General features: G+C 45.1%; 1 long non-coding RNA gene across 1 annotated transcript in view; it reads left to right on the top strand.

Annotated features, from left to right (window-relative positions):
- The first annotated feature begins 2721 nt into the window (after window positions 1-2721).
- The window catches only part of LOC124011186, a 33272-nt gene continuing 16668 nt past the window's right edge, over window positions 2722-19325 (top strand). The window contains exon 1 of the long non-coding RNA XR_006834554.1: window positions 2722-2929. This is a non-coding gene — a long non-coding RNA (uncharacterized LOC124011186). The remainder of the gene's footprint in view (window positions 2930-19325) is intronic.

Here is a 19325-nt window from a genome sequence, read left to right as displayed (position 1 = left end):
CTGCACGTGATCATATGTAAATGATATCGTATTTAAATTTGTTCGCAGTAGCACGCTACGGGAAACTAGGTAAGGATAAATGCGCATTTAGAGCATGGTAGCATGCTCTATGAAGCAGTATTTACAATTTACTTGGTAACCCATGATTTGTGTAGTTTCATACTATTTCTGTCTATTTCATGGAGCACAAATATGTCAGGCTCTAAAAGTGGACTATTTCAAACCAATATCCGTTTAACTTGCTCTTTAAATGAAACAACAAAATGTTGAATTGTCTGTCGAACAAAAAGAGATAAAAACGATTCAGATTTAGAACGATAGATGCGGGTCCATAATTATAGTATTTGGGTGAAAAGCCATTTGTCTGAACGCTCCCTCTCACCATCATCAATTGTTACACACAGAGAAAGGGAAATGCAGTGAGGAACAGAGTATCTGTCTCATTGGGACACAGCATGTCTACAGACCCTAACTGTCGGCATCATTGAACAGTTAGTGCCTAATTTAGTAAACTACACCTAAAATTATTTTCCTGCCTAAACATTTTTCCCCGTGAAAATGATGTGAGTCATTCGGCTCAATTGAACATTACAACACACCAAAGGAAGTACTGAAGCTTTTCCAAAATGTTCAATTCTGATGAAATAACCAGCACTGCGCAATTAAATGAGTAATTCAGAGCGTAGGTATCCAGTAATTCACCAATGATGCTTGTCGGATCCTCCTCACATCTCCAAATGGAACTAATTTACTCAATGAAGGGGAAACACCTCCTCCCAGAGAGGGAGAGGAGCTACTAAAACAGTTCTATTAAACTGGGGGCATAAATATCCCAATTCCAGCCCAAGGTATCTTCATTTGGGCTCGAATGTGAGATATGCCGTTGCCATAGTGAAATGGCGACGGCTGCAGCCCTCCTCCCAGCCGTATGTGCGTGTGCGTGTGCGTGTGTGTGCATTGATGCCTACTCCGTGCTGTGTTCCCCTTTCAGACTCCAGAATAGTGTCTCTACTAATCCGTGAAAGTTGCGGCGCTCTGAACCAGTGGCCAAGCCTTTTCCCACTGAATCGGGGCCCAGGGTCTGCACTCTGCTTCACACTTGATTGGTCTCTCCCGTGGCAGGACTCCCCTCCCTGCTGGGCGTGGGCCCATCCCCCTTGCTGGGCCGCTCAGCGCTACCTAATCGGCTTCTACCCGCCGTAATTACAATCATGAGCCTGGGACTCATCATCGCACCGCATCATAGCCCAAGCCTGCCTTGCCCGGAAGCCCAGGCCTCACCAGCACTGCCAGTCTTAGCCCTGGCCCGAGCCCCAGCCCTGGCCCGAGCCCCAGCCGCCTTCCTCCAGGAGAGCACCTGTTCAGGCCTGTGGGCTTGGCTGTGTTTGGGGAGAGCTCCTGGGGAAAACCGTGGAGTAAGAGAGAGGGTGACACCAGCCAGCCAAAACGTTGCTGCTGCTCTGCTGCTGTCCTCCAGCCCCCCATCCTGGGCTGATGTGTATATTTGGGGTGAAATGGGATTCAAAACTGAGGAGCTCTCAGAGGTACATCCATGTACCTATAGAGCTGCAGTTAAAGCCACCATGTGGAGTCCTTTGAAATATCTGACCAGCCTAAAGACTACTCTCACAATGGGACCAGTCAGTCGTAGTGGGAATGGTCAGTCTGTGTGGGCTATAGGTGGGACACAATCACATTGTACAGAAAACCCTTCCACTTCCTCTGCTCATCCATGTGTAGTATGAGAAAAGTCGGACAAAAGACACGTCGAACTCGTCCTCTATCAAGTGAGGATTTGCACAGTGTCACTGAAGTCCTTGGATTCGGTCCTACTGCACCATTACGGTGAGCAGCAGAACATATTGGACAGGGCCAGGTGAAACCCACTGTCCTGGCAGGTGAAACCCACTGTCCTGGCAGGTGAAACCCACTGTCCTGGCAGGTGAAACCCACTGTCCTGGCAGGTGAAACCCACTGTCCTGGCAGAGAATCCAAAGTCTGTCAGAGTGGGGAAACATGTCAAAGGGCACAAAGTATGCTGGCACAAACAGTAGCCCAGAGTGTTTATCAGACGGATACCCAGCACTCGTTAGCTTATTACTCTCTTATTAGGGACATTTTTTCCCCCTTGCATGGGTTGGCATAGTCCTGCTAGCTTCTCTTCACGCGGCCCAGGCTCTGTCAGAGCAGATCAAAAGACCTTTCCTCACATCTCCAGACGCCGGGGAAAAGAGAAGAAAAGAGAGAAGAAAAGAGAGAAGAAAAGAGCCAGAAGGGGGCATACTGCTCTCTCTTGACTCTGGTCTTTTGGTGAATAAGGACTTTCACAGTACCCATTCTTTCTTCTCATACTTCAGTAAAAAAAAATTGGGGGGAAAAAGTTGCTGGTACTTCCAATCACATTTGGCCAAATTATATTCCAAAGTGTTCTATATCAGAAACAATTATCATCAGATAAACTTAGACTTGTCCAATGTGGAATTTAGAGCATTTTTCAGGGAGAAAAAAAGAAGTCTCCACAAATCTGACTGGATTCCAGGCAGCCGAGACCCCCTCGAAGTGGGAATGAAAAGTGTAACCTCAGCCTCCCAGCTGTACGTCTCAATCCATAATCCTTCCCCAAAAACCTCACCAGAGAGCCGCCCCGGCCGTCACTCCCATGGCGTTCTCTGCCGGTGCCTGCTCAGATTTATGGGGCAGTCGGGCGTCAGACTCTCGACCTGAAAGGGATTTGGGCTTTCTTAGTGGTTAGGGAGGTGGTCAGGGGAGCAATGGTGGACTCTCTCTAAGCACCTAATACCCAGTACTGGGCCTCTAGTCTGGCACACCCACCTTATCCTGGTCTCACACAACTCGGACACTCTGGACATTACCGACAACGGCCCGGTCTGGCGCCGATAGCCGCAGTGTGGATGGCAGCAGCACCAAGGTGAGGGACTATTTCTGGGTGTGTGTTTATGCAGGTCTGGGGACAGTGAACCTATGAGAACGTGTTGTATTCTGACTAGGGCCATAGGACTGGACTGGGCTAGGCTGCTATGGACAGAGGTAGGGCCGCAACATCCATATTACTTAGTGACAACCCGGCTTCATTGGATGGTTCAGGTGGCTAGATGGGTGTGAAGATGTCAGCTGCCGGTTGGCTGTCCTGCTTGTAGCATTGGTGGCGTGTCCTGATTGCGCAATACATTGACAGCTTAGCATGTTCATTATCAAGGCAGACATATTTAATCATGAATGTATTCTCTTTATTTACCTACTTTATCCAGAGGCAGAATTCTATTTCAGAGTTGACTTTACAAAATAGACACGAAATAGATAACACATATGATCTTATGATACCTCGGTCCAACTGTTACCATGGGGGAAAAAAGTGTATTAAAAATGTATTGATTTCCAACTAAATATTCTGGGTATGTTGAAAAAGAGGAGCTAATTGGAAGACCTATAACTAATTGATCATGTATATGTAAATTGCACATTTTCAAAGGGCTGGGAGCCTTTAATTTACCAAAAAATTATGTTAATTCAAACACATCTGTCCATAGCTACAGTATCTCTGTTTGGAGTAGCTGACTGAGGAAAAACTATTTGGGTACCATCAACTGTCCTACTTACCTAGAAAACCTGACAGAGGAACTACCGTAGTCACTACTGGAAAATGAGCTGCTCGGGAAGAGCTTCGGTCCAGTCTTTCACAGCTCAGTTGATCTCCATTGAAGTAAACAAACCCAAGGTCACCTCTGGACAGCTTGGTCTATACATCCCGTGGTTTGGTGTGTATGTTGTCGGGGTGGGGCGGTGGGGGAAGTGGGTGGTAGAGTCAGACTCCGTACGAGATCATCCCGTGTGTGACATGTGGCAGACTATTACTCAATACCGTCTGGAACATTCTAAGCAGGAAATGGAAACGTTGCAGGGAGGCACGTACGCCATTGTGCACATACGCTACCCACTCCTCATACCTTACATTGGGAGGAAAGCCTAAAAAACACGCTACACTAGAAATACTTCAACTATATTTGTAATAGCAAATACATACATGATCATTATTTAAAGGGAGAGAGGGAGGACCATATACAGCCGAACGTATACAGTTGCATTTTCTACAAAATGGCTGCCATGGTGGTAAGCAGCTAAAAGAGCAGGAAGAAGATGGAGCGGAAATACACTGAATGTTGTTTCCCCATTCTCTGTGTAATAGTAGACTGTTAGGGATTGCAAGTCTGAGAAGGTATTCAATTGTAGATATTTGGATCTTGTGTTTCCCACAATTGTTTTACCAAAAGCTGAGCCCGTTTGTTTTTTCACATATTCCCCACCCACAGTTAAGGTAACTTGCTCAGTTAGTCCTCACTAAAATGATTTGCTGACGTAACAATCTTCTTCACAAGCAACAATCTCCATTAGAGTATCTCTTTGCGACAGTGATACTTATGTTGTTAAGGGCAGACTGAACATTTCCGGAGTCCCATTTCAGTTGATTGCGATCTCAAACAATATTTTTATATTCACACTTAAGTCTTAAAATGAATCATAATTTCAACATTTCACGATAAATGTGGATGGTGAAAAAGCCTGCTAGAGGTTGACTGGAATACATCTTCAGCAAATGCTAATATGAATACTGATATCTCTAAGTCAGTTGCCAATGTATGCTAGCAAGAATATGTAGCGTAGTATCTTTACTTGGGCAACAGGAATATGGAGGTTCTATACCACTCTGCCAAAAAGTCTCTCCTTTTATTAAATCCTATTTATTTGTAAAATATGACAGCTTCATATGAAAGTCTATTTGAGCCTTTGCACTTGAAAGCTTTCATAGTATGAAACAAGAAAAGCTTTCCAAATGCTTTACCCTTTTTTCTCCCCACGAGATGGGTTAACTTTGGGAAATCATGTGAGAGACGTTTTTCTTTGCAATTGAGAATGAAAAGAATAAGTTAGCAAACTTTCTCTCCCACCAGCTTCAAACCAACTCCTTTTAGATTCAGAGAGGCTATAGCTACTAAGGAGACGGAAACTCACAATAGTGAGGATTTGTGGTCTCCTCTATGGTGTGCACACGGTACAGTAGGCTATGAAGAGTATTAAGAAAACATGTGAATGGCATAAAATATAATACTGAAAGAGAAGGCAACATTCATCATCCGAGCCGCCAAAAACTGGATGCTAAGTGCTAGGTTTTACTTTAAGACATAGGATATTAATGTTGTGTATATCACCATGTTCGAGTATAAGACTAAACACATACAACACCTCATTTTCCTGACAATATTATATTCCAATATACAATATACAATATTGTTCCGGTATCATTGGAATAGCACAGGCCTATATAAAACCCCTTTGTATTGTTTAGTACGTTAAGTGTCTGGTTGAACGTAAGGGTGAGCTTTATTAAAAGTTGAAACAGAGAATGACAAAAGATTGAAAAAGAAATGAAGATGTGTCATTGTTATTTGGAGGGGCTGTGATGGGGGGGGGGCCTGATGACAGAGTTTTATGTCCCCTCTACAGATGAACATATGAAAGACAGATGGTGTGCTTTCATTTCACAAAACTCTGGGATGTTTCACATTTCCAATCTCACAGAGAGAAACATCTGACTTGGCTGACAGTTTTGATCAAGTCTCTGTCTTAGTTGATTCTCACATATCATTAAATATTATTCGATGATGACTCGAGAGTCATCCATTCATAACCATTCCCTTGAAGAAATAACGCGCCTCACTGGAAAATAAAAGAAACTTCTCCCAATTAGATCCCAACTTGAAACTGCTAATGAATTTGTCATTCTTTTGATACCTCGCTTAAACATTTACAAACTGAAAACAATGGAAAGGATTCAAAGAAAGCTCACAGATGCCCAAACAAAACGCTGACAAACAAACGCAAAGTCTGTAATAATTGCTTCTATTGTCGTTTCAGTCTTTCAGAAACAAATTGTCTGACATGGGCTATAAAACTTTCAAACAATGCCAGGCAGCGTTGGCCTTTGCATCTGCATGTGTTGTGCAACGTGGGGAAAGCTCTCAACAACCAGAATCTATGCATGTTAAGAATAACAAACGTTTTCTAATAGCGGCCAATGCTCATAGTAATAGGCCTATTTCATAGGATATCTTTACTGTCAGCTTACTTTTCAACCATGTACAATAGGCAAGTGTTTCACTGCACCTGCCTAACTGCCATGCAAATACATAGGTATTAAATATCCTATTCTACAGTGGAGCCAGCTTTACTATCACAAAACATGTTCATTAGGGACCATTTTGTGTCATTCAATCCTTTAAAAAAACATATTTGCGTGTACCTTAACCAAAGGCTAATGAGTTGCCTAGAAGCAAAGAAGTTGCAAAGTGTGTCTGTCTGTGTGTTGGTTGTCTCATGAAAACTCATTAGGGCTCTCTTTGACAGCAAGGTCACAGGAGTTTATCTGCGTGTTGGTTAGGGATCTTTCTGTTCTGTTTTTTCAGCTTCTATCATTTTGTGCAATAATTAGTTTAAACGCAGGCTCATTGCTCACACTAATTCAATTCATACTGGGGACCTTTTACAGATTGTTAGAGTGGCGAGCAACGGCTGCGTGTTTTTCTCTTTTCAACCCTAAGCAGCAGCCACGATAGTGACGCTTGAAGCTATTGTGTCTGCTGGGGAAGTGTCCAGGTGTACAACATGTTTATCTAAACTTACGTAACATTGTTATTTTCAAGGATAGTATTATTAAATTGGTTTCACATAAATCAATATATATATATATACATTTACTCCAAACTGGTGTATGCATGTGTATCATACATACCCATTGTATTAGTATTCATGTAAGTGATTAAATTAATCTTAATAGAAAAAAAGTTTAAAGTACAATGAACTATAAATTCATGTAAAAAATATTTGTGGGGGACGCAGTGATCCATTTAATTATGATATGCGCCTTCAATATTACTTTGATGCATTTTGGTGAACTTGACAATTATAAACTAATGATCTCAATTAGTTATGCATTTTCCTGAGAGGTCGTATCATATGTATGTGCTCTGTATACAGTTCATCATTTTCAGCAGAGACTTCGACCCACTTGAAGACGATATGCTTATTTATTTTTATAATGATTTGAGTTGAGACAAGGAAATTATTTTTCTTCGCGAGATTTTATTAGTAAGATATATTAAGTTCAGTGCATATATATTTAAAGCCCCTTGGTCATGATTTGTGTGAGAATGTTTGTTATTTGTGTGCGATTCAATTTGTGAAAATAATACCTCTTGATTGTACAGTGATCTGATAACATTCCACATTCCACAATGGGGGGAATCAAATAGAGACTAAATGCATTTAATCATCAAATTAAAATATACCTATTTAGACAATTAGTATATCAATAATAAAACATCAATACAACAATCAATGGAAATCATGTCGTGATACAAACCAAAAGCAACATATTTACAAATATTTATGTAAAATAAGTCATGTAATAAACACAAAACGCAACAATGTGGTCGCAGGTAGTAATCAAATATGGTATGTTTCACAAATCAAACTTAAAGCAATCGTTTTCAGAATATTTCTTACGCTATACAATATGATTGCCGGTAAAAAAGAATTCAAGGTATGCTTTCAAAACCCAACATCTCTGGTGAATTAGCAGGAGCGGCAAGAAAATGAAATAAAAAGATGTTTCAATGAGGTATTTTGCGGTTCCTACGTATTCAATTTGGTTTTAAATGTGCGCTAGTACAAAATGGGTTTAACATTCGATATACCCAGCGAAAAGATGATCGACAGTCTTTTGCCTGTTTTAACCAATCGACATATTAATAACTGTATTAAGTGCATACTTACTGAGGTCATTTTCTCTGTGTCATAGTGCGCCTCAATGTAACAGGAGACACATGGAGCTAAAATGGTGGCGGGAACAGAAGGACACCTCTGTCGGACTGCCTTGTACAATACAGTTCATATGGCCTGATTCAAACACAAATATTTGACAGTGTTCTAATTAACTGAGCATAGGCGTTGTGGGAGTGGCATGACGTATTATTAGTTATCGTTTTGATAACGCACAGCACGCACTGGCGTCTTCCCATTCTGTTGTTTGTGTGCTTTTCTCCCACAGTAAACGTACAGTTGAAAAAGGCGCCTGTGTGTTCTTTGTTCGGCCATTTTAACACCATTAGCATATGGCCCGACAGTAGCCTTCACTATACTTCAGGATTTGACTTAGTGTCTGTTTCATGTCATTCTGTATATTTGTCGGGGCCACACGTGACTGGTGACCTGTTTGCATGGTTCCACTTCCACACCTCAGCGGAGAATGGGAAGGGGCAGGTACAGGTACAGCTGACAAAGCCAGGCTATTCAATAACCTTGGAGTACTGTAAGGGCTATGTTTCAACGAACATGGAACTGTTTGGATCAATGTAAACCGTCTTTACACCTGTGCTGCAGGGTTAATAGCGCCATCGATTGTGTGAAGCGGGGAGTAGTGATGACGGCAGGTGACGTCAGACCGAGTGTAGAGGGAAGACGCAGGGAGTGCATGGTATTGCCAATCTTCGTTATAGGGTGACAAAAGAAGGGTTATATAACGTCACGATTTTCGACTGCCATTTTAATTTGCCCATGTCCCCGAGCAGGGGCCTGTAATCTTCCATTCGAAAAAAAAGATGTTGCCATTATGTAACCAGGAAGTGGCCTGCCAACGGCCTGCAGCTTGTTTATGGTGACATCTCGTTGCCGGGGTGACGGGGTCCTGCCAGTGTGCCGTCTTTATTAGTCTTTACGCACGGCTGGCATGGGCACCGCCCGGCAGCGGTTGCCCCAGTAGTCCCCCTACCCCCTCCCCTGTGCCCCTTCTCAGACCCAGCTCCGGGGTTCACGTTGATAGACAGCTCGGGGCAGACACAGCCTAACCCGGAGAATGAGGAACACAAACTCAGCGCTCTGAAGGACCCTATTCTGGTCAGGCATTCAGTCGGCCCACTATCACAACTATACTCCTCTCATAACTAATTAATGATTGCAGAGTGCTCTATTCTGCCCTGAAATCATGTAAAATCATGCTCACTTACTAAAATGTCAGCCCTGATCAGTCTTGGATAATGGAAGTGTGTGCATTCTAACTCGTACCTTGCACTCATTTCACTGCTGAGTAGGAAATAAAATAAAAATGCTATTTTGGCTGACACTGACCAACCATGTCAACTGTACTTTCAAAAGACGGCCTTGGCGACATAATGGGAACACCATACCACAGCCTATTTTGCTCAGTAAGAAAACGTCAAATGTGAAACATGCCGGGACAGACTATTGTGATTACCTTTTAATCTGATGGCTGGATTCCTATTTCCAGGCGGGAAAGTCTCCTCGGGAGGAGCAGCAGGAGGCGCTGTAAAGCAGTTAGCCTTTTGATAACGCAACACGAGCAAAAACAAACATGGCTGATGGGTGTGGAAGTGTGGGGGGATGGTTAGATATGGTTGTGCAAGTTAATGCAGCAGTACTATTGGATGAGCTTTTGGGAGCCTGGAGCATCTATATTAAAGAGATACCCCATGCACCCCTCTTACCCACAAGCTGGCGCAACATCCGCTTTGACCTTCACCCACCATCCCAGTCATAGCCAGAATGTTGGATGACAGTCTGGGCGTGTGTTTGGAAGCTCTGTAGCCTAGACAGGAAGCACACAGCTATTCAGGTTGTGCAACACAAGACAAAGCAACATGTGATAACCAAGGTGTTGTTGTGCTAGTTAAAACACACCAGGCATGACTAGTTACATCTCTTTTCAGTAGAATGAGTTTAGATCGCTGCAACCAACCAGATATCCAGTTTGCAATGCAAATGTTTAGGCTGCTTCCCTAACGTCATTGTAATCCTTGGATTGCGTTTATGTATTTTATGTTTGTTTTGATATTTCCATGAGGAACTATCTGTGCAGAGTCTCCTGAGCAGAATCTGGTATGCTCTTTCAGGTCATTTCAATTCTAACAGGTTTTTTTCCCTCTATATTTGTACTAAGAACTCTGGGTATTCAGTGCCCGAGGGTTTGACGATAGAAACACACAAGGTTTTGAAGCTTGTTTGGCTAAGTGAAGCCGAGGTTAGGCTTAGGTGGATATAATAACTTGAGGCAAAGTGGAGTGACCAATTTTTCCTTAATCCGCATGTGGAGCGAGAGCGTGAGTCACAATTGTGAACACACATAACGTTATTAAAACTCAATCTGTCGACAGGGCCAGAGACGTTTACTTCCTGAACATGTTCACACAACCACAGACACACTCACCTCGCTTTTGATCATTACTATGAATTGAAAAAATATATATTTTCAAGTTAACAATATTGTCAAAAAGGTTAGGTGCTGCAGAAATATTATAATTGGTGTCAAACATAATTATACTAACAAAAAATATATATTTCAAGGATTTTACTGAGTTACAGGTCCCATGCGGTTCAGTTGGAGCATGGCCTCTGCAACTTGTAACGCCAAGGTTGTGGGTTAGATTCCCACGGGGGACCAGTACAAACAAATAGTACAAACAAACAAATCAAAATGTATGCACTCACTACTGTAAGTCACTCTGGGTGAGACTGTCTACATAAATGTAAGAGAATCACACCCACTTGGAAGTCAGCCAATCAGAATGAGTTATTCCTGACAAAAGGGCTTTATAACAGACAGAATCACTCCTCAGTTTTGTCAGCTGTCCGAGTGGCTGGTCTCAGACGATACCGCATGTGAAGAAGCCGGGTGTAGAGATCCTGAGCTGGCATGGTCACGCATGGTCTGAAGGTGTGAGGACGATTGGACACACTGCCAAATTCTCTAAAACAGCGTTGGAGGCGGCTTATGATAGAGAAATAAAAATGTAATTCTCTGGCAACAGCTATGGTGGACATTCCTGCCGTCAGCATGCAAATTGCACAATGCCTCAAAACTTGAGACATCTGTGGCATTGTTTTGTGTGACAAAACTGCACATTTTAGAGTGGCCTTTTATTGTCCCCAGCACAAGGTGTACCTGTGTAATGATCATGCTGTTTCATCAGCTTCTCGATATGCCACACCTGTCAGGTGGATGGATTATCTTGGCAAAGGAGAAATGCTCACTAACAGGGATGTGGAGAAATGCTCACTAACAGGGATGTGGAGAAATGCTCACTAACAGGGATGTGGAGAAATGCTCACTAACAGGGATGTAAATATATTTATGCACAAAATTTGAGAGAAATAAGCTTTTTGTGCTCATGGAACATTTTGAGAGATCTTTTATTTCAGCTCATGAAACATGAGACCAACACTATACATGTTGTGTTTATATTTTTGTTCAGTATAATTAGACACTGAATAACCATGTGAATAACAGTATTCCAATTCATAATGATAACTTTACTTACAATATTTTCCCGATTACTGTATCCTTCGAGGCATCCCTTTTCCTTAAATTGAATGACCCAGTTTACCAAACAGACTTTGAATATCGATCATTTGACAGCTCATTTCATACTACCCAACACCAGCAGGCCTGTCACTTTCCCACTTTCACCCAGATATACAGATGACGGTGGCAGACAGAACACATGCCATGTGGATGCCCTGATGGTGCCCAGGTGGTGCCCAGGTGGTGCCCTGATGGTGCCCAGGTGGTCAAAGCCAGACTTCACAGAGACAAGCAAGACAAGAGCAGAACCATCCTTCAGAACCATCCTTCATTAAATGAGCAGAATATATGATTCGCATAGTGTGTACGTATCATTTAAAAGGAAAATAACAACGTGGGTTTACTATGTAATAAACTGTCAATGTACGTGTTTCCGCAGTCGCCGGTTGTGACTTCGCCTTGTTTGACGAGGCAACTAAATGAGTTCATTTGAAATTGGTGTCATCAAATTAATTGGTCTGTGTTTATTAATTTATCATTTCGAAAAATACCGGGGTAGATTTTTTTACCTTTAAAATATCAGAACTGCGTTTGATGTGTTTTATATAACACAGCGTCCTTGTTTTGGTAAAAGTGTCTCAATTACCTAAGCAGAAATGATTTGTGTTGTCCTGTTAACATCAGATAACCTCTCTTTTCATTTAGCTGTGTTGCGGCATCGATTATGAACTGAGATAGATCACAGCACCACAAGCATGAGTAATGAAAAAAAGAACTCCATTCTTATTGGTTTTGTCTTTTCAAGGTTAAAGGACACTCTTGAATGAGGTATTGTTCATCGAAGCAGTAGTGGATGATAGCATCGTGGTCACCTAGGCTCACTCAGGACTAGCTATATCCTTTGATACTGTGGCTCGACGGTGCTGAGGAAAGAAGTATTTTGTGACTTCAGGGCACATTAAGGACCAAATCAACATGGCTGCTGGGCCTGAAATGTGTGAGAAGGGGGGGGTGGGGGTGGGTGGGTCACCTAAATGAAATTGGCAAGGCAGGTGTGCAGCACATGGCAGTGGGCTCCTCTATGAAGACATCTGCTGATTACACGGTGTGCGGAGGCCTGGTAGAAAGGAGAGGAGGCTGGCAGTGAATTGTGTAAAGAGATTGAGACCACACGACAGCCAGCTGAAAGAGTACAGCACACGATCCCACACAGCCAGGCGCTCGGAGCATGAAGCCATAAAGACGTGAAGGGGAAAGTTTCCTTCACTCTATTTTACCCAAGAGAAACCTGGCTGCCCAGGGTGGCAGAATACTATTAGGGCCTGAAACCCAGTGTTTTCTACCATTTTGGTGTAGGCCTTCCAGCATGTGGCAGGCACACAAGATATATCACTAGCCACTTTAAACAATGCTACCTTATATAATGTTACTTACCCTACATTATTAATCTCATATGCATATGTATACTGTACTGGACTGCATCCAGGTAACACATGATTAGCCACTTTAACTATGCCACTTTGTTTACTTTGTCCACACTGTATATACCCAGTGTTTGTCACTCATTTTATCCTTATGTAGGCCCCTTCACTGTGTAGACAGTAGTTTTGGAATTGTTAGTTAGATTACTTGTTGGTTATCACTGCATTGTCGGAACTAGAAGCACAAGAACATCCACCAGCACACCACATAGGTTGGATTGAATTATCCTGGTTGTCATTTTCTCTTCTACTCTGGTGAAAAGGAACGGTCTGTGTGTGTACCTACAGTAGGAGCCATGTTGTGTGATCCCCTCCCAAGATAGAGGCATCTTGGTGAATGTCAGTCTTGCATCTGAATGACATGTGGATAGATGGACAGTCCTCCCTGCGTGTCTCTGCCTGTGGGGGTTTGATTTGGTTGCCGTGCGGCTGGTGAAGGCGGAGGCCTGTTTCCGGTGGCCCACGAGTGGCTGTGCAGTGGCGTGTGGGAAACACCAGGGAGAGACATCGTGTCTCCATGATGCAGACACCTGCCCGTAGGACACAGCAGGGGGGTCGCCCTGGCCTTGTACAGGACCCAGAGGAGTCCACTTCACAGAGGCTAGAGAGAAAGCTGAGAGATGCCACCCACGCCATTCTGCCACGCCTAGCCTAGTTTTCTATTACAAACCCATGTCAACCTTCACCTCCATCCGGCAGTCACATCTTCTTACACCACAAAGTTTAGGCGATATGCTAATGTTCACGTATAATAAAAAAGCATTGACAGAGAAAGTGTATTCATTGTTATAGCTTCTCAGAAAGATTTTGTTTTGACTAAAGTATCGGTTTGTTATAACGGTTCTCAACTGGAAAATGTTAAATAACTGATAATCAGTTAAATAACTGAAAAATAACTGATAATAATCTGATGCGAACACAATCAAGCCACTGTTATTCCAAAATATGGTTCTAGTGTAATAGGAGTGTAATAGGTGTAACAGTATGATTCTTAAAGCTCATTATGCACATGCGTAGCAAGAGACATCAAAAAAGAAAGGATGTGTGCTGCAAGGAAACACTGTGTTATGCAGGTGAATGAGGACCCAAAAGCGACTTGGCGAAAACAGAGTCTTTAATCCAGTAAGAAACTTTACAAAACAAAAAGCATAATACTACTCGTAAAGACGAGAACAGACAGGAGACTTGATCGAGAACTGCAGGTTGCCTCGGGAAGGCACTTGAACCTAGCAGACTCAGACACCTGCTCACCACGCAGCATCTGAGGGAAACACGACACGACAGGGCAAAACATAGACACAGCACGGTGAATTATAGATGAGGATCCGACAGGGCAGGTACGGAAAACAAGGAGAGAAATAGGGACTCTAATCAGGGAAAAGGATCGGGAACAGGTGTGGGAAGACTAAATGATGATTAGGGGAATAGGAACAGCTGGGAGCAGGAACGGAACGATAGAGAGAAGAGAGAGCGAGAGAGTGAGAGAGGGAGGGAGGGGGAGAGAGAGGGATAGAAAGAGGGAAAGAACCTAATAAGACCAGCAGAGGGAAACGAATAGAAGGGGAAGCACAGGGACAAGACATGATAATTAATGACAAAACATGACAGTACCCCCCCACTCACCGAGCGCCTCCTGGCGCACTCGAGGAGGAATCCTGGCGGCAACGGAGGAAATCATCAATGAGTGAACGGTCCAGCACGTCCCGAGACGGAACCCAACTCCTCTCCTCAGGACCGTAACCCTCCCAATCCACTAAGTATTGGTGACCCCGTCCCCCAGAACGCATGTCCATGATCTTATGTACCTTGTAAATAGGTGCGCTCTCGACAAGGACGGGAGGGGGAGGGAAGACGAACGGGGGTGCGAAGAAAGGGCTTGACACAGGAGACATGGAAGACAGGATGGACGCGACGAAGATGTCGCGGAAGAAGCAGTCGCACAGCGACAGGATTGACGACCTGGGAGACACGGAACGGACCAATGAACCGCGGAGTCAACTTACGAGAAGCTGTCGTAAGAGGAAGGTTGCGAGTGGAAAGCCACACTCTCTGGCCGCAACAATACCTTGGACTCTTAATCCTGCGTTTATTGGCGGCTCTCACAGTCTGTGCCCTGTAGCGGCAAAGTGCAGACCTCACCCTCCTCCAGGTGCGCTCACAACGTTGGACAAACGCTTGAGCGGAGGGAACGCTGGACTCGGCAAGCTGGGATGAGAACAGAGGAGGCTGGTAACCCAGACTACTCTGAAACGGAGATAACCCGGTAGAAGACGAAGGAAGCGAGTTGTGAGCGTATTCTGCCCAGGGAGGTGTTCTGCCCAAGACGCAGGGTTTCTGAAAGAAAGGCTGCGTAGTATGCGACCAATCGTCTGATTGGCCCTCTCTGCTTGACCGTTAGACTGGGGATGAAATCCGGAAGAGAGACTGACGGACGCACAATCAAACGACAGAACTCCCTCCAAAACTGTGACGTGAATTGCGGGCCTCTGTCTGAAACGGCGTCTAACGGGAGGCCATGAATTCTGAACACATTCTCGATAATGATTTGTGCCGTCTCCTTAGCGGAAGGAAGTCTAGCGAGGGGAATGAAATGTGCCGCCTTAGAGAACCTATCGACAACCGTAAGAATCACAGTCTTCCCCGCAGACAAAGGCAGACCGGTAATGAAGTCTAGGGCGATGTGAGACCATGGTCGAGAAGGAATGGGGAGCGGTCTGAGACGACCGGCAGGAGGAGAGTTACCCGACTTAGTCTGCGCGCAGTCCGAACAAGCAGCCACGAAACGGCGCGTGTCACGCTCCTGAGTCGGCCACCAAAAGCGCTGGCGAATAGACGCAAGAGTGCCTCGAACACCGGGATGACCAGCTAACTTGGCAGAGTGAGCCCACTGAAGAACAGCCAGACGAGTGGAAACAGGAACGAAAAGGAGGTTACTAGGACAAGCGCGCGGCGACGCAGTGTGCGTGAGTGCTTGCTTAACCTGTCTTTCAATTCCCCAGACTGTCAACCCGACAACACGCCCATAAGGAAGAATCCCCTCGGGATCAGTAGAAGCCACAGAAGAACTAAACAGACGGGATAAGGCATCAGGCTTGGTGTTCTTGCTACCCGGACGGTAAGAAATCACAAACTCGAAACGAGCGAAAAACAACGCCCAACGAGCTTGACGGGCATTAAGTCGTTTGGCAGAACGGATGTACTCAAGGTTCTTATGGTCTGTCCAAACGACAAAAGGAACGGTCGCCCCCTCCAACCACTGTCGCCATTCGCCTAGGGCTAAGCGGATGGCGAGCAGTTCACGGTTACCCACATCATAGTTGCGCTCAGATGGCGACAGGCGATGAGAAAAATAAGCGCAAGGATGAACCTTATCGTCAGACTGGAAGCGCTGGGATAGAATGGCTCCCACGCCTACCTCTGAAGCGTCAACCTCGACAATGAATTGTCTAGTGACGTCAGGAGTAACGAGGATAGGAGCGGACGTAAAACGTTCTTTTAGAAGATCAAAAGCTCCCTGGGCGGAACCGGACCACTTAAAACACGTCTTGACAGAAGTAAGAGCTGTGAGAGGGGCAGCAACTTGACCGAAATTACGAATGAAACGCCGATAGAAATTAGCGAAACCTAAAAAGCGCTGCAACTCGACACGTGACCTTGGAACGGGCCAATCACTGACAGCTTGGACCTTAGCGGAATCCATCTGAATGCCTTCAGCGGAAATAACGGAACCGAGAAAAGTAACGGAGGAGACATGAAAAGAGCACTTCTCAGCCTTTACGTAGAGACAATTCTCTAAAAGGCGCTGTAGAACACGTCGAACGTGCTGAACATGAATCTCGAGTGACGGTGAAAAAATCAGGATATCGTCAAGATAGACAAAAACAAAGATGTTCAGCATGTCTCTCAGAACATCATTAACTAATGCCTGAAAAACAGCTGGCGCATTGGCGAGACCAAACGGCAGAACCCGGTACTCAAAATGCCCTAACGGAGTGTTAAACGCCGTTTTCCACTCGTCCCCCTCTCTGATGCGCACGAGATGGTAAGCGTTACGAAGGTCCAACTTAGTAAAGCACCTGGCTCCCTGCAGAATCTCGAAGGCTGATGACATAAGGGGAAGCGGATAACGATTGTTAACCGTTATGTCATTCAGCCCTCGATAATCCACGCAGGGGCGCAGAGTACCGTCCTTCTTCTTAACAAAAAAGAACCCCGCCCCGGCCGGAGAGGAAGAAGGCACTATGGTACCGGCGTCAAGAGACACAGATAAATAATCCTCGAGAGCCTTACGTTCGGGAGCCGACAGAGAGTATAGTCTACCCCGAGGAGGAGTGGTCCCCGGAAGGAGATCAATACTACAATCATACGACCGGTGAGGAGGAAGGGAGTTGGCTCGGGACCGACTGAAGACCGTGCGCAGATCATGATATTCCTCCGGCACTCCTGTCAAATCGCCAGGTTCCTCCTGAGAAGTGGGGACAGAAGAAATGGGAGGGATGGCAGACATTAAGCACTTCACATGACAAGATACGTTCCAGGATAGGATAGAATTACAAGACCAATTAATAGAAGGATTATGACATACTAGCCAGGGATGACCCAAAACAACAGGTGTGAAAGGTGAACGAAAAATCAAAAAAGAAATAGTCTCACTGTGGTTACCAGATACTGTGAGAGTTAAAGGTAGTGTCTCAAATCTGATACTGGGAAGATGACTACCATCTAAGGCAAACATGGGCGTAGGCTTGTCTAACTGTCTGAAAGGAATGTTATGTTTCCGAACCCATGCTTCGTCCATGAAACAACCCTCAGCCCCAGAGTCAATCAAGGCACTGCATGTAGCACCCGAACCGGTCCAGCGTAGATGGACCGACATAGTAGTACAGGATCTAGATGAAGAGACCTGAGTAGTAGCGCTCACCAGTAGCCCTCCGCTTACTGATGGGCTCTGGCCTCTTACTGGACATGAATTAACAAAATGTCCATCAAATCCGCAATAGAGGCACAGGCGGTTGGTGATCCTCCGTTCCCTCTCCTTAGTCGAGATGCGAATCCCTCCCAGCTGCATGGGCTCAGTCTCAGAGCCAGAGGAGGGAGATGGTTGCGATGCGGAGCAGGGAAACACCGTTGATGCGAACTCTCCTCCACGAGCCTGGTGACGAAGATCTACCCGTCGTTCTATGCGGATGGCGAGAGCAATCAAAGAGTCCACACTGGAAGGAACCTCCCGAGAGAGAATCTCATCTTTGACCACTGTGTGGAGTCCCTCCAGACAACGAGCGAGCAGCGCCGGCTCGTTCCAGTCACTAGAGGCAGCAAGAGTACGAAACTCTATAGAGTAATCCGTTATGGATCGATCACCTTGGCATAGGGAAGCCAGGGCCCTAGAAGCCTCCCCACCAAAAACTGAACGGTCAAAAACCCGAATCATCTCCTCTTTAAAGTTCTGGTAATTGTTAGAACAATCAGCCCTTGCCTCCCAGATAGCTGTGCCCCACTCTCGGGCCCGGCCAGTAAGGAGTGAAATGACGTAAGCAACCCGAGCTCTCTCTCTAGAGTATGTGTTGGGTTGGAGAGAGAACACAATCTCACACTGGGTGAGAAAGGAGCGGCACTCAGTGGGCTGCCCGGAGTAGCAAGGTGGGTTATTAACCCTAGGTTCTGGAGGCTCGGCAGGCCAGGAAGTAACAGGTGGCACGAGACGAAGACTCTGGAACTGTCCAGAGAGGTCGGAAACCTGAGCGGCCAGGTTCTCCACGGCATGGCGAGCAGCAGACAATTCCTGCTCGTGTCTGCCGAGCATGGCTCCTTGGATCTCGACGGCAGTGTTACGAGCCTCTGTAGTCGCTGGGTCCATTCCTTGGTCGGATCCTTCTGTTATGCAGGTGAATGAGGACCCAAAAGCGACTTGGCGAAAACAGAGTCTTTAATCCAGTAAGAAACTTTACAAAACAAAAAGCATAATACTACTCGTAAAGACGAGAACAGACAGGAGACTTGATCGAGAACTGCAGGTTGCCTCGGGAAGGCACTTGAACCTAGCAGACTCAGACACCTGCTCACCACGCAGCATCTGAGGGAAACACGACACGACAGGGCAAAACATAGACACAGCACGGTGAATTATAGATGAGGATCCGACAGGGCAGGTACGGAAAACAAGGAGAGAAATAGGGACTCTAATCAGGGAAAAGGATCGGGAACAGGTGTGGGAAGACTAAATGATGATTAGGGGAATAGGAACAGCTGGGAGCAGGAACGGAACGATAGAGAGAAGAGAGAGCGAGAGAGTGAGAGAGGGAGGGGGAGAGAGAGGGATAGAAAGAGGGAAAGAACCTAATAAGACCAGCAGAGGGAAACGAATAGAAGGGGAAGCACAGGGACAAGACATGATAATTAATGACAAAACATGACACACTGAATCAGGGATTAAAAGAACAACTTGATTTGACATC

Source organism: Oncorhynchus gorbuscha, linkage group LG23 (genome assembly GCF_021184085.1).
Source record: "Oncorhynchus gorbuscha isolate QuinsamMale2020 ecotype Even-year linkage group LG23, OgorEven_v1.0, whole genome shotgun sequence".
Taxonomy (NCBI): Eukaryota; Metazoa; Chordata; class Actinopteri; order Salmoniformes; family Salmonidae; genus Oncorhynchus; species Oncorhynchus gorbuscha.
This window is presented reverse-complemented; position numbering and strand designations above follow the sequence as displayed.